This window comes from Lutra lutra, chromosome 13 (genome assembly GCF_902655055.1).
Source record: "Lutra lutra chromosome 13, mLutLut1.2, whole genome shotgun sequence".
NCBI classification, from domain to species: Eukaryota; Metazoa; Chordata; class Mammalia; order Carnivora; family Mustelidae; genus Lutra; species Lutra lutra.
In genome coordinates, this window is record NC_062290.1 from 8,288,747 (window position 1) to 8,303,958 (window position 15,212).

The 15,212-nt window shown below is 41.1% G+C and overlaps 1 pseudogene; it reads left to right on the top strand.

The window, feature by feature from the left end:
* Positions 1-14,112: 14,112 nt before the first annotated feature.
* Positions 14,113-14,227, top strand: LOC125084198 (uncharacterized; annotated as a pseudogene).
* The last annotated feature ends 985 nt before the right edge of the window (positions 14,228-15,212 follow it).

Consider the following 15,212-nt stretch of genomic DNA (forward strand, 5'->3'; position numbering starts at 1 on the left):
CACTTCCTAACCCCCCCTCTCCTGTCTCCCCTGGCCTCTCCGCCTGCTGGGTCTTGAAGGACGTCACCTTTTCTGGGAATCCTCCCCTGACTCATCTTATCCTTTACTAGATTCCCATAACACTTTGCTACCAGTGTATTTTATTATCCCCTTTTGTTAGCTTCTTGGTTTTTTTTTTTTTTTTCTTCCTGCTCCATTATGAACACCTCCCGGGTAGAAATGTGTCTTAGTCATCTTTGTATCCCAGCATCGGGGACACTGTCTGACCTGGATTTATTTCACCCAATTTTTATTGAGTGCTTCCTGTCTGGACCAAGAAAGCTGGGACAATTCCCATCCTGCGATGCTACGTTAGAAAACAACCCATGAGTTACCCCGCAGGTGACCTAAATATGTTTCCATTATCTGAAACCTCCCAGATCTCCAGAGATGGATTACTCAGTATGTCTGCTAGAGGAAAGGAAGGCCCAGTGCAGAGTTACGTGGAACCACAAACGAATTCAACTGAAAGCCGTTTCTTAACTCAGGTTTTCCCAGATCTGAAAAGTGGCTAAAGCAGTTGCCATTTATTCCAAGCGTCTTGCCTTGTTTGTGCGACCTTGGCCAAGCCCAGGGACTTTGCAAAATTATATTCAGCATGCAAATATATCACTTTATCCGCCAATCAAACCTGCATCCCTTACAAGGAAAACAGAGCCACTGTTCCCTGGTAGCCTGACCATTTTACAGCAGAGGTCAGAGGAAAAGGTCAGGGAAAAAAGAAAAAGGCGTCTCCTCCTCCGTGATTTTCTGACATAAATAGAAACTTTAAGAACGAAGTTACCAGACTGCATGGTCATTCAAAGGACCTATTTAAGGTGGAGGCTCCAGTAAGTATTGTGTGAGTCTGACCTCAGTTCGGGTCTTTGAGGGTTTTTCAGCAGCCGTCCATCCTGAAAAGCCATCTGACGGACGTTCAGAGCCCCAGGAGCACTGCAAAAAACTAAGAGCATTTCCATCACTGCAGATCCCCAAGTGGGTTGAGCATGGAAAGCACTCTGAATGCAGAAATTGGAAATTGGTATTTGAAAAGTTACTTTATGCCATCTTGTTTATGGCTGTACACTAACCAGCCTAGCCCCCCCCCCCCCAAAAAAAAATTCTTTTTGTTTTGCTTTTTTGTGTCCATCTGCCAAGGCAAAAGGACACCAGTAACTCTGGTTAGGAGATAAGTTATTTCACTTGGCATGAGAGTTACCATGTGCAGGACTCTATAAACTTGGCCTAATTTTTCTATGATTCTATTCAAAATACACAACTATCAGACTTGTATCAAGTCTGATAATTGTGTGCCAGCCTCTGTAGTTGGCACTAAAGATCACTGAAATTTTTATCCACATGCATCACACAGTATCACAGGGAAGACAGACTGGCTAAGATAGGATTTCAATATATTATGATGTAAATTCTTCGATATAGATGTTCATAAAACTCAGAGGAAAAGCACAGACGAGAGACCACTGGAAGGCTTCCTGAAATTGCTGAGTCTTCTTGGAAGATGGAAATGGGGAGCGCCACACATCAGATGGAGAACACAGGGCCTCTCCTTACGAGGACATGAGAGCAGCAGGGACCAAGGACAGGATCTGGAATATTCCACAAACTGAGGGGAATGTGGAGGAAGGAGAGATTTGAAGGGAATCAAGAAGTGATAAGAGAGGCAGCCGTGGAACCAGCAGAGAACAGTGCCACAGTGTCTTGTGGAAAGCAAAAGGTTACAGTCAGCAACTCAAGGAGGGAGTAACAGTCCACGATAGAGAGAAGAGAGGATGGGAGCATCGTCCTAAAGCCAACGGGGGCAGCGAGAATATGGACGGAGAAGCTGAGTGGTAGTGAGAGGGAGAAGCGCCATCCTCCGTGGCAGTCGGGAAAGATCCCAGAGTGGGAGGCAGAGTTAGGTAATTCTTTGGGTGGGCACACAGGGCTTAAGGTAGTTCAAACCCAGATGGCTTCAGTTTTTTGTTCAAAGTAGACAACAAAATCATCTGCTGATGGTGGTGACTTAGGAACTGGAGGGAAATGGCAGTCTGGGGACGTCAGAGAAGGAAGCAGAAGAGACGGATCTTTCTAAGCGCAGGGGAGAGCACTAGGCTTGAGATGCCTGATTCAGAGGGCTGTGGTTTTTCCACCTGAAAACGGGAGCCCAAGGATTAGAAACAGGGAATAGTAAATGTTTACTAAGCATTTGCTCTATATCAGACACTAATTTTATTTAGCTTCTTTATATTTTATAGTAGGCTGAATAATAATCTCTCCAAAACACCTAATCCTGATCCCCGAAACCTGTGAATTTGCTACATTATGTGGCAAAGAGGAATTAAGATTGCAGAGGGAATGAAGGTTACTGGTTAGCTCACTTTAAAATAGGGAGAGTATGCTGGCTTACTGGTGTGGGTCCAACACAGTAAGTGTCCTAATAGGTAGAAGAGGGAGGCACGAGAGAAGATCACAATGGCGTGATGTGAGAAGGACCACTGCTGGTGTGGAAGGTGGAAGACAGAACCATGAGCCAAACAATGCAGGGGGTCACTAGGAGCTGGAAAAAACAAGGGAACAGGTGCTGTCCCAGAGCCTGCAGGGAAGATACAGCCTTGCCGACACCTTGATTTTAACCTCGTGAGACTGTCCCAGACTTCTGACCTGCAGAAATGCCAGATAACAAATTTATTTCCCTTAAATTTGCAAATGTGTGGTAACTTGCTACAACAGCAACATAAAACTACAACACTCATGTGTCTTATTTTATGTCTCGCAACAGTATTTTACAGGTTGGGAAGCTCTGTGAGTTGATCCTAGCTGTTGCCCGGGATGTCATCAAGAGAGGAGGGGACAAATCCGGAGGAAGGAAAGTTAATCATTTCATAAGGCATCTACCTCAAGGAAATATCGGTATTATCTTTTTAAGGCAAGAAATAATGGGCCACTTCTGAAGGCATGGAGAATTCAAAAGGGATTTCGACAATGTGGGGGTCTCCATTTCTTCCATCGAGATGTCCGCAGCCCATTCGTTCCCTGTCAGTTCCCTGCGTTAGTACCTGAGATTTAGTGAGGTTTGTGGATCGAGCCTTCTTGCGGTCTGACTCACAGTGAGGTCCCTGGTTTTCAGCCCCATCTGCCTTCTGTTAACCATAGTGGAGGGTCTCTTTAAGGCCACAAGGGGAGGTAGGGGTTGCACTGTATGCCCTTAACTAGTGGTTAGTCATGAGCCTACCAGTTGGACAGCCCTTATCACTTCCTCTGGTACCACCTCTTTCCAGTGCTACTAAGTTTGCAAATGCCAGTGTCCCAAACCCTCTGACCCCAGATAAGATTCTCAGTAGCGCTGATGTTAAGCAAGTCAGGGGATAACACTACGCTTCTCTCCTTCGGGGGTGGTCTTTTCCAGTTAGGACAATACCCAATTCCAGAAGCATCTGCTACATCTTAGAATTGTGATTTTACTTCGAAACTGAGACAAAATACTACAGAATACAGAAATCTGAACTCCTAGATATGACAATGGCTTGTGTTTTACCAACCAAATGATACATGTAGGAACTAAAAGGTCCCCAACAGGGGCGCCTGGGTCGCTCAGTTGGTTAAGCGTCCCACTCTCGATTTCAGCTCAGGTCTTGATCGCATTTCAAGCTCAAGGCTGGGCTCCACCCATGCTGAGTATGGAATCTACTAACTAACTAGGTCCCCATCAGTTCCAGCAGTCAATGAGCTTGAGGAAGATCAACCAGCATTACTAGTACAATGTTATGTTCTACCTTTGCCTTCCTTGTAGTCACTTCTACCTTTTCAAAGAATACTAACTTCTACTTTCATTTGCCATATGTTTTTTCCTTACTCTTACTGTACTAGAACTTTGTCAGGACTCATGGATCAATTCATTGGTAAGAAAGCAGAGTAAATCCATGCCTGCCATGACTACAAAATGCCCAATGACTTTGACATCCTTGGTCCATCTTTTCCCTCATCTCCCTATACTTAGAAGAGCAGAACAGGCTTGGGGTTTGCGATGAGAAGGTCAAGAGGTCATGCCCAGGTTTGTCATGTGCTGCTTCTCTCTGCCCCAACAGTTGCTCCCTGAGCCCTTCTTCTTCATATCTTCACTAGGAATCATCAGAAAACCCACTTGGTGTCCTTCGACTCTCCTTGCTCATGCTTCTCCCACCTCGTTTCTACAACCTTCCAAACTCCTTTGTGGGGATTCTGTACTTGCTCTCCTCTGCCTAATACACCTTTCCTGCTACACTCCGAACAGGTGGCTTCTCATTCTAGGCCTCACTTCAATACCACTGTACTTAAGACCTACGACATCCTTCCTTGACTTTTCAATCTAAAGTCGATCACCTCACAAAATTCACCATCCCTGTGTATTAGTTCCTTGATAACACAAATAACATTCTGTAATTATTTTATGCATACAATTTGTGGGTATAAAATTTGTTGTCTGTACATTCACCTTTAATGATACCCTTTATTTTTTTTTAAGGTTTTTATTTATTTGACAGAAAGAGAGAGGTCACAAGTAGGCAGAGAGGCAGGCAGAGAGAGAGAGGGAAGCAGGCTTCCTGCTGAGCAGAGAGCCCGATAGGGGGCTCGATCCCAGGACCCTGAGACCATGACCTGAGCCGAAGGCAGAGGCTTAACCCACTGAGTCACCCAGGCGCCCCTATAATGATACCCTTTAAAATCCTAGTTCAAGGAGCACCTGGGGTTCAGTTGGTGAAGCGTCTGACTCCTGGTTTCAGCTCAGGTCATGAGCTCGAGGTCCTGGAATCAAGCCCCACATCCGCTCCCTGCTCAGCACGTGGAGTCTGCTTGAGGTTCTCCCTCTCCCTCTCCCCCCGCCTGGCTCATGCTTGCCATCTCTGTCTAAAATACATAAAATCTTCCAAAAGCTAGTTCAAGGCTTCACACAAAATAGACCCTTAAACATCCGTTAAACATGTGAATCTACTTCATTGGCCCTGAGCATATTAAAGATGCAGTATATGTGGGCAAAACTTCAATTATAAAGCATTTTTATCTGTGCCCAATACTAGATGTAAATAATAGTTTATAATGTTCAAAACTGTTTATTAGATCAATGATCTGAGGCTACACCAAAAACAGTATCTTATTAGCTTTATGGATTTTTATTGTACAAGACTTTAAATGCTCACATCTATAATTCTTACAGTATTTTCTTAAAGGTGTGTCCGTTATTTTATCCTAAAGTAAAAGGATTATGTGCAAAATTTGAGATGTGAAAGAATGACACATCCTGGGGGCTCTAAATGTCCAAATGATTACATGTAAAATGAGGAATTGGTTTCCCTTTGGCCCACCAGCCTCATTGTTCAAATTCCTTTGATGTAAGATTTAAGGGGGAAAGGAAATAAATACACCTCCGAAATGCCAGCCACAGAAGTGCCCATCAGCTCTGAGTCCTGCCTTAATTGAACATTGGATATGCATGAGAGTGAGCTACTTGCCAATGTCACGTAATTTATATCCATAACCAGAAAAATATGAGGCTTAAAGTTCAGGTGCAGACTACCATTCTCCATCCCGCATGAAGCAGATCATGACCTTTCGAAACCACGAGCAATCACTTAATGTCCATTTTATCCCAGCCACCTGGAACATCAAATCAAAAAGCATCTCTGGAAAGCTAAGATTTTGAATTGCAAAGTGATACCCAAAGCACCCAGCTATGAACCGCAGAGCCGGGCAAGGAGAAATTAATCAAGCAGTGGGTTTGTACAAGAGAAGTGAGGCTTCCACCTTTTATACATAAGGCAAAACGAACATGTTGAAAACTTTTTCCAGAAACAGAATCTTTTGTGACTCTGATCCTTTGAACAGTTTGATGATGGTGAGTCCTGGAGTGAACATTAGAAAGACACAGGACAGGCATGCTGGTCCCCGAACACAGGACATTTCCAGGATCAGTTACCACGTCCGCATGCGTGAAACAGCATGAAGGTTATCAGAGTCATGCGATCTGCCTCTAGTCCTTTATTTAATAGCGTTCCCAAACTAGTGCCTCCCAGATTATTTCCATAGGAATGTAAAAAGCAGGATATAATTCAAGGACTCGGTAAATAGCTAGGTGCTTTGGCGTCCCGTGACCTTCATTTCACATGGACCCAGACAGAAAAGAGTACTATGACCACATTTTGAGTACCAGCAACATAACAGGCCCTGTTACATATCTTATCTCATCCAGCCCTCTCTCCAACATCCTGATAGGAATTTTTGTAATGTTACATACAAGGAAACTGAAACAAATCATCAAGGAGCACAAACTAGCAAGTACCAGAGTTACAGACACACAGGCCTGTCTCGGACAGGCTCCAAGGCTCATGCTCTTTCTACTACACTACCTGTCCTTCACTTGACCCTCACTGGGAGTCAACCAATTCTTCCCATCAGTGTCAAGATCAGTGTCCGCTAGGAGGGCAGATGGAGTCATCACTGGCCTCCAAAGAATGTTCCCTGTTTTTTAATTTAACTCCCTGGAGTTAAATTTAACTCCCTGGAGAGCTTCCTCTCAGCAGCTCATAGAAGTATTTACTGACCTTACCAGTCAAGGTAGCCATGTCTTTAGGAAAAGCCCGACTGAATTTGCTCCCATCAGTGCTCATGGTTAGGAGCTGAAGTTGCTCCCCCTGAACACTATGCCCAGGAGCTTTCCATAGCAGGAACTCTCAGCAGCAGCACTTGCGCTCGGAAACCATCATTTCTGTACTGTTCTCAATAGTAGCTCTATGTTGCCTCCCTGCCATCTCTTGACTTCAACCACAGCAATGAGACCCCTCAAATGCCAACAACTGATGACCCTTCTAACCGCCCCTGACAATCAGCATGGTCCTTTATGGGTCTTCCAGGCTCACGCAGCTTTGGCTGCCAAGAGGTGATTATGAATAAAGCCACACAGATACTCGGAGAAAATTTTTACAATTCCTATGCAAATTTCCACTCGGTACCATATTCTATCTGTCCCACCTCAGCCCTGTTTTACTTTGCTGGAGCCCAGGAAGTACTCACCCTTCTCTTCATCTGCAAAGAAGACTATTATCCAAGGAGCTAGAAAGTACCTAGATTCAGGTTATCTAAATATGTAATGTTACAGAAATGCCTCGAAAATCTCAGACTGTCCTGGGGTGCCTCGGTGGCTCAGTGGGTTAAAGCCTCTGCCTTCAGCTCAGGTCATGATCTCAGCGTCCTGGGATTGACCCTGCATCAGGCTCTCTGCTCAGCGGGGAGTCTGCTTCCTCCTCTCTCTCTCTCTGCCTACTTGTGATCTCTGTCAAATAAATAAAATCTTTAAAAAAAAATCTCAGACTGTCCATTCCTGGGTCACAGAAGCACCTACACAAAACCCCAAGAGAATCCAAGAAATTCCTTAGTAATTCCAGGTACATTATTCAAATGCAATACTATTACAAACCAAGTCGAAAACAAGCCACATGCAGAGCATTTTTCTTTTCTTTTTCTTTCTCTTCTGCTTCCTGTGATAATTTGATCTCTCTTAACTTGAAAGATTGAATGGACTCTATCTGATTGAATGGTCTCTCTGGCTACCAACCAATTTCTCTCCTGCCTTCACAGTTTGCTTTCTGGCCTAGAAGATGAACCTGCTGCACTTTGCCCCTATCCTCATCTTTTTGCAACGTGGTTCCTTCCACCAAAACTCTAACATTTTTGGATTTTAGGGTAGGTAATTCCCATGACCTTTGAAAGTCCTCATTTTCCTTGCCCTTGTTCTAGAACTTTCCCAGAGAGAAACCAAGAGCTCCAGTGGAGCTTCTTACCCAAAGCCAGTACCAATTGACTAGTCACACGAGGGAGCCATCCTGGAAGCAAATCCTCCAGTCCTCAGTTAATCAGCAGCAACCACCGACTTCTCGCAAGCTAATATGGCATGGAGCAGAGACAAGGCTTACCCTATTGAGCCCTCCCCCAACTGACCTATCAGAAAAAGAAAAAGATACATAGTGCTATTTTAAGTCCCTGTTTTAACTAAAACATAGAACTTTCACCCTAACGTGCCAGACCCTCCTCTGAACGCCTCCGTACTATTCACATATCTTTGAACTATACCGTCTTATGCCACAAGTTTTTTTTTCATGTGTTTAGAGACTATTACCCAAGTGATGATTATCCTCTTGGACACAAGTATCTTGTACTATGTTGCTGAGTTATCTGTGTCTCCTCACACAGTGACTTTCCAGGCAGTGGATACTCCATAAGTCTTTCTTGGTTAATTAAATCAAAGACCATGTGTTCCATAAGAAAAAGAATTTATTATTGTGTCAGTTCTGCAAACATGAGAGATGGAGCAAAGAAGACAGGCTGAAATCCATCCAGACTCCGAGTAGATAACCACACTGACATTTAAGATAATGAAATATCTCCATCAGAGCGAACACATACAACAGCCATTCTTCAATCTTCTAGAGTGGTTATTTAATGTTCTATTGGAATTTGGCATCCAAATCTTGGAACTTATTTAGGAAGTCAAATGGCAGTAAAGCTTTATCACTCAGCATGTAATTTTTTTGACTGAGTTACAATGGAAAAGAATCAAGCTTTCAGTTAACGAGCTACAAATAATCCATCTGTAAATAATAATTACCACTAATAGCCAAATTAGTTGGACTTCAGGTTTGTTCTTATTTTTATACTACTTTGTTTTCTTTACCCTAATAAGTTTCATCTAAAGATAGTTAGAGAGATATGACTTCTGGAATGGCAGAGTGAGGAGCCTTGCAGACTCACTCCCTAATAAAACAACTTCACCTTGTAAAAATTATTTTAAAATGCCAACAACTATTTAAAGTCTTTATAATTTGCCTAAGGTAAGACAATAGATGAAGAAACATTTATTCAAGAAAATCTAATAAACCTTGGTAAGAACAGGGAGAGCCTATGTCAACTGAGTCATGATCTGCTCCTTCCCTTGCCCCTTCCCTCCCACCACAGTTTGCTGGAAGTTCCATTACAAAGAGGACTCCCTCTCCCCCAAGCTACCAGTCAAGTGCTCTATCTCCCTGGGATAAACAAGTGCCAACATTTCTCATCCTCTCCTAGCTGCCTGCTTCAGAGGCTAATTTATAAGCAAGGGTGACCAAGATGTCAGGGGAGCCCTTCCTCCCTGTAACCCCACTCTTAGCCCCACGGGTTCTACTCTAGGTCAAGATGGCTTGTAACACTGGAGCCAGTTACCATCACCACAGTTTGCTCATACAGAGGATATTCCACACTGGGAGAGGCAAGCTGGGAAGACCAGAAGCTACCACTCCAGCCCAGTGCCCCGCTCATTAGAGCAAAAATGGTACTCTGAAAGAAGTGGGTCTTTGTCCCTGCTCCCACATCCAAAACACCAACTCTGAGATTTTTGCATAAAGAGAGGCAGGGCAAAAGAATAAAAGCTATAGAAACTCTTTCCAGATAAACTTCATTTATTTGGAATAGAATGTAGGCAAGTTTAATCCTAAGGGATTCTCAGAGAGCAATGGAGATTTTGGTGTAGACAATTAAGTGGAGTTTAGGACTCTATTAAATCAAGAAAAAATTAGAGGCGAACTAGACTACCAGAGACAAATAGATAAATAAATAACTACTAAGATGTGCTTCCCTGAAGTGTGGAAAAACTCTTAAACACTAGCTCTATAAAAGAGTCCAGATGTAATTGGATCAGACTACGGAGCACTTTATGTATTAGGACATTATAAAAAACCATAGAGTATTCAGCCAATTAGAGTATTCCGCTCCAAATCAGTGGAGCCTAACAGATGGTTGTGATTCCAACAGACACAAAAGGTTTAGCAGAGATATCAGGAAAATAGACAGCCAAAGACAGCCCTGCTAAACCCAGTCATCCAAGGGAGACTGTGCCCATGGCCAAGATTGCACCTTCTCAAGAATGACAACAGAGACTTCATGCTGCAGAGGAAATAGATTTCACAAAAGCACTCCAGTCAAGTTACTAAACAAATAACAATAACAAACCTGGGAGAAGAAAAATCAGTATCCAGAGTCACTACAATATACTATCACAAATGTTTGGTTTTCAACAACAAAATTATTAAACATGCTAAGAAGCAGGACAGCATGACCAAGACAGGGAGTGGGGACAAGCAGGCAACAAAAGTACCCTCTGGGAGGGCTGAGATGTCAGATTTAAGACAAGTTCACAGCAGCCACCATAATATGTTCAAAGAACTAATGGAAACTATGCTTTAGAAGAAAAGGAAGGTAAGAGGACAATATCTCATCAAATCAGGAATAGAGAGAAATGGAGAGAAATAAAGCAAATGAAATGCAACTATGCAAGTGCACGTGAGACATTCCCCATGACAGAGCATACGGTAGGCAGTAAAACAAGAGGACTGAAATCATAGAACTGATCATCTCCACAATGGAATCAACTTAGAAGTCGATAGCAGAAAGAAATTTAGAGAATTCAGAAATACATTGATATGAAACAACACACTCTCAAATGAGCCAAAGAAGAAACCACAAAATAAATTACATAATACTTTGAAATGAATAGAAATTAACATACAATATAGAAAAACCTATGGGATGCAGTTAAAGCAGTATTGAGAGGGAAATTTATAGCCTATGTTTAAAAAAAAATCTCTAATCAATAAACTAACACTCCACATTAAACCACTGGAAAAAGAATACACATTAACTTTGAAACAAGCAAAAAAAATAAAGATTACAGTACAATTAATGAAATAGAGAATAGAAAAATCGAAAAAAAAGTCAACAAAACCAAAAGATTGTTTGAAAAAAAAATCAATAAAACCTTTAGCTAGACTAACAAAAAAAGAGACAAGATTGACATTACTAAAATCAGGATCAAAGAGGGAATAAAACTGCTTACTGAAATTAAAAAAATATATAAGGATAAACTATGGGCAAATGTATGCCAACAAAATAGATAATCCAGATGAACTGGAGAAACTCCTAGAGCGATACAAACTACTAAAAAGTGATTTAAGAGGCAATAGAAAATATGAATAGATCTATAACAAGAGATTGGCAATTTTTTTTTAAACTAAACACAAAGAAAAGTCCAGGACCAGATGGCTTCTGTAAAGAATTCTATAAAACATTTAAAAAGAATCAGTACTAATACTTCACAAACTCTTCAAAAGTAGAAGGAATACTTCTCAACTCATCTTATGAGGTCAGTATGACCTTGATACCAAAACCAAAGATCACAAGAAAGCTATAGATCAGTATCTCTTATGTATAGAGGTATAAAAGTCATTAAACACTAACAAACCAAAATCAAGCAACATATTAAGAGTTATAAATCAGGATCCAGATATAAAAAGGATTATACATCATAACCAAGAGGGATTTTTCCCTCACAAAACAAACTGAGGGTTGATGGGGGGAGGGGGGTGGGAGAGGGGGGGTGGGGTTATGGATATTGGGGAGGGTATGTGCTATGGTGAGTGCTGTGAAGTGTGTAAACCTGGCGATTCGCAGACCTGTACCCCTGGGGATAAAAATATATGTTTATAAAAAAATAAAATAAAAAAAAAAGAGGGATTTTTCCCAAGAATATAAGATTGGTTCAAATGCAACGATGATTAATGCATGTATTTATAAAAATAAATGACACAAACACATGATCATCTCAATAGTTGCTGAAAAAAAGCATTTAACAAAAATAAAAGATCCCTTCAGGACAGAAACAACTAACTAACACGGGCTATAAAGAAACATCCTCAATCTGAAAAAGAATACCTATGAAAAACCCAGAGTGATAGGAAATGAACAGGAAGATTCTGCCAGCTGTTAAGTAAGCCTATTCCAATTATGCATTCTTTTACTGGAAAAATCACCCCAGGAGGTTCGGGGATCCACTGAGAGATGGGCCTGAGCTAAAACCATTGATCAGCTAACCTCCATCAACCCCTCCACTGCATGATGGGCCATATTCACAGATGTTGGGTCTCTGGGACTTAGTTCAGAGCCAGGGTCCAGCAATCCCCAAAGGGTCTGATTATTTCCTTTTCCGATATACAGTTACTCTGGTAAAAGACTGTAGATCCCATTAGGAAAACTAGGAGAAATATGAATAGTATAAAGTTCTGGAAGTGTACTGAGGTCTTTCCTTAAAGGGACACAGCCCCCGTCCCCCATATAACAAGCTATGGCTCTCTAAGTTGGTTCAAGTCCGGGAATTGACTGAGGGGCCATCACTCTGTTTTTAAGATTCAGGTAAAACTCTGTTGTTCATTTGATTTAAAATTTTTCTGCTCATACTAAACAAGAATTTAACAGGCTTCCTATATATTTTACTTCTAGTTCATTATGACTGATTCGCCAAAGCCATAGTTCTGCACAAGTCAGACTCCTGATGGCTTCTTCAACTTGGCTGTTCATTATGATACCCGTCCCACTTGGCCTTTGGTGGGCGAACCCCTGCCACTTGGGATCCAGCTATCCCCACTGCATTTTGGTTTCTCCAGTTGGTGACTACAGTGTCCACTGTGAGGTCTGGCATACAGAGAACAGTGATCACTCAGGTCCCATCACACATTATTCCTCACAATACTGGGGAGAGGTCTAGCTTACGGGCCCTCCCAGTGAAGGTGAGTAGGTCTTACACAGCAAATCTGTTCTATCATTCCAATCTCTCAAAGTCTTGGAATCCCTTCCTCTGCATTAAATCAAGGCATGTCTAGCATTTCCAATTCACTCATGGTGAGCCACACTTTGGTCCATGTTTCAGCATCCTTAAACAAAAAAAATCTGAATGCTTCCCCACTAACAGCAGGAACAAGACAAGGACAAGTACTCATATCACTTCAACGTAACAGTGTCAGGAAATTAGACAGTTAAATTCTAGCTAGGACAATTAGACAATAAAATGAGAAAAAAAGTGATCAGATTGTAAATGAAGAAGTAAAGCTACCTCTGTTTACAGAGGACATCATCATGTATATTGAAAATCCTAAGGAAGCAACTAAAAACTCTTAGAACTAGTAAATGTGTTCAGCGAGGTTGTAGGCTCTAAGATCAATACACAAAAATCAATTGTGTTTCTACAAAGAGTAAGGAATAAATCCAAAAATGCAATTAAGAAAATAATTTTACTTACAATAGCATCAAAAAGAATAAAATACTTAGGAGTAAGTTTCACAAAACAAGTCCAAAAATTATACCCTGAAAACTACAAAATACTGCTGAAAGAAATTAAAATATCGTGTGTTCATGCAGCAGAAGATTCAATATTATTAATGTAATGATACTCCTCAAACGGAATATAGATTCAACACAATCCCTGTCAAATTCAAACTGGCTTTTTTAATAGAAATTGACAAGCTGTTCCAAAAATTTATATGGGAATTTAAGGGACCTTCTAATAGCCAAAACAACCCTGAAAAGGAATAAACCTGGAGGACTTCTACTTTCCAATTTTAAAATTAACTACGAAGTTAAAAGAATCAAGACAGTGTGACCCCAGCATAAAGATAAACATACAGAGCAAGTGAATAGAATTGAGAATTGAGATTTTACTCTCACATCTATCATCAGTTATTTCAACAAGGGTAGTAAGACATTCAGTGGGAGAAAGAATGGTCTTTTCAACAAATGGTTCTGGGACAATTGGATATTCATAAGCTGAAGAATGAAGTTGGACCCTCTAAACTCACCATATATATATATATATATATATATAAACTCACACTGAATGTAACAACATAAACGAAACACTTAAAAGTAGAAAACAGTTAGAAAAAATCATAGGCAGATATTTTTATGACCTTGGATTAGTCAATGGTTACGCATAGCTAAAAGATCAAGCAACAACAAAAACGGATAAATCAGATTTCACCAAAATTTAAAGATTTGTGCTATACCATGAAGACTACCACTAAGAGAGTTAGAAGACAATCCATAGAGAAAATATTTTCAAGGTGTATATTTGATAAGTGACAAAGAGCCTTAGAACTCAGTAATTTCTTAAAAAAGAGTTGAAGACTATGCAAAGGATTTGAATAGACATTTCCCCTAAGAAGATGGACAAGTGACCACTAAGTGCATCAGAATATACTTGACATCATCGCTTCTCGGCCTTTTGGCTAAGATCAAGTGCAGTATCTGTTCTTATCAGAATATACTTGACATCATTAGTCATCAAGGAAATGAAAATCAAAACTACAATGAGACACTGCTTAATATCCACGAGGATGGCTGTTATAAAAATTGTGGATGAAATTAGAACCCTCATATGTTGCTCAGGGGAATGCAGCACGGTAGTCATTTTGGAAAATAGTGTGGCACTTTGTAGACATGTTAAACAGTTGTGGTATTGCCCAGAAATTTTATTCCTATGTATATGCCATCAAGAAAAATGAAAGCACTTTTTCATACAATAACTTGCACATGAATGTTCATGGCAGTGTCATTCCTAATATCCAAAAAGTGGATGATTCTAAGTGTCCATAAACTGATGGATGGATGAATGAATGAATGAATGAATGAAAGGAAGGAAGGAAGGAAGGAAGGAAGAAATGTGGTATCACCACACCATGGAATACTATTCAGCCATAAACAAGAATGGCGTACTACACATACTACAACATGGAAGAACCTTGAAAACATTTTGCCAAATGAAAGAAGCCAGTCACAAAAGACCACATATTGTGTGATTCTCTTTATACAAAATGTCCAGTTCAGGCAAATCTGGAGTCACAGGAAGTACTTTTGTGGTTGCTGCAGGTTGGGGAGTTGGGGGAAAACAGGAAGACTGCTAACGGGTATGGAGTTTCTTTTATAAGTGACAAGAATGTTCTTGGGGCACCTGGGTGGCTTAGTCGGTTAAACATCAGCCTTTGGCTCAGGTCATGGTCCCGGAGTCTTGTGACTGAGTCCCACAATGGGCTCCTTGCTCAGCAGGGAGCCTGTTTCTCCCTCTGCCTGCCACTCCCCCTCCTTGTGCTTGCTCTTTCTCTTTCTCTCTCTGACAAGTAAATACATAAAATCTTTTAAAAAGTAGAATATAAATGTTCTAAAACTGGTTATGGGGGTGCCTGGCCGGCTCAGTCAGTAGAGTATGCAACTCTTAGCTCAGGATCCTGAGTTTGAGCCCCACAGTGGGCCTGGAGCCTACTTAGAAAAAATAAAATTATGATTATACAGCTTGGTGAATATATCAAAAA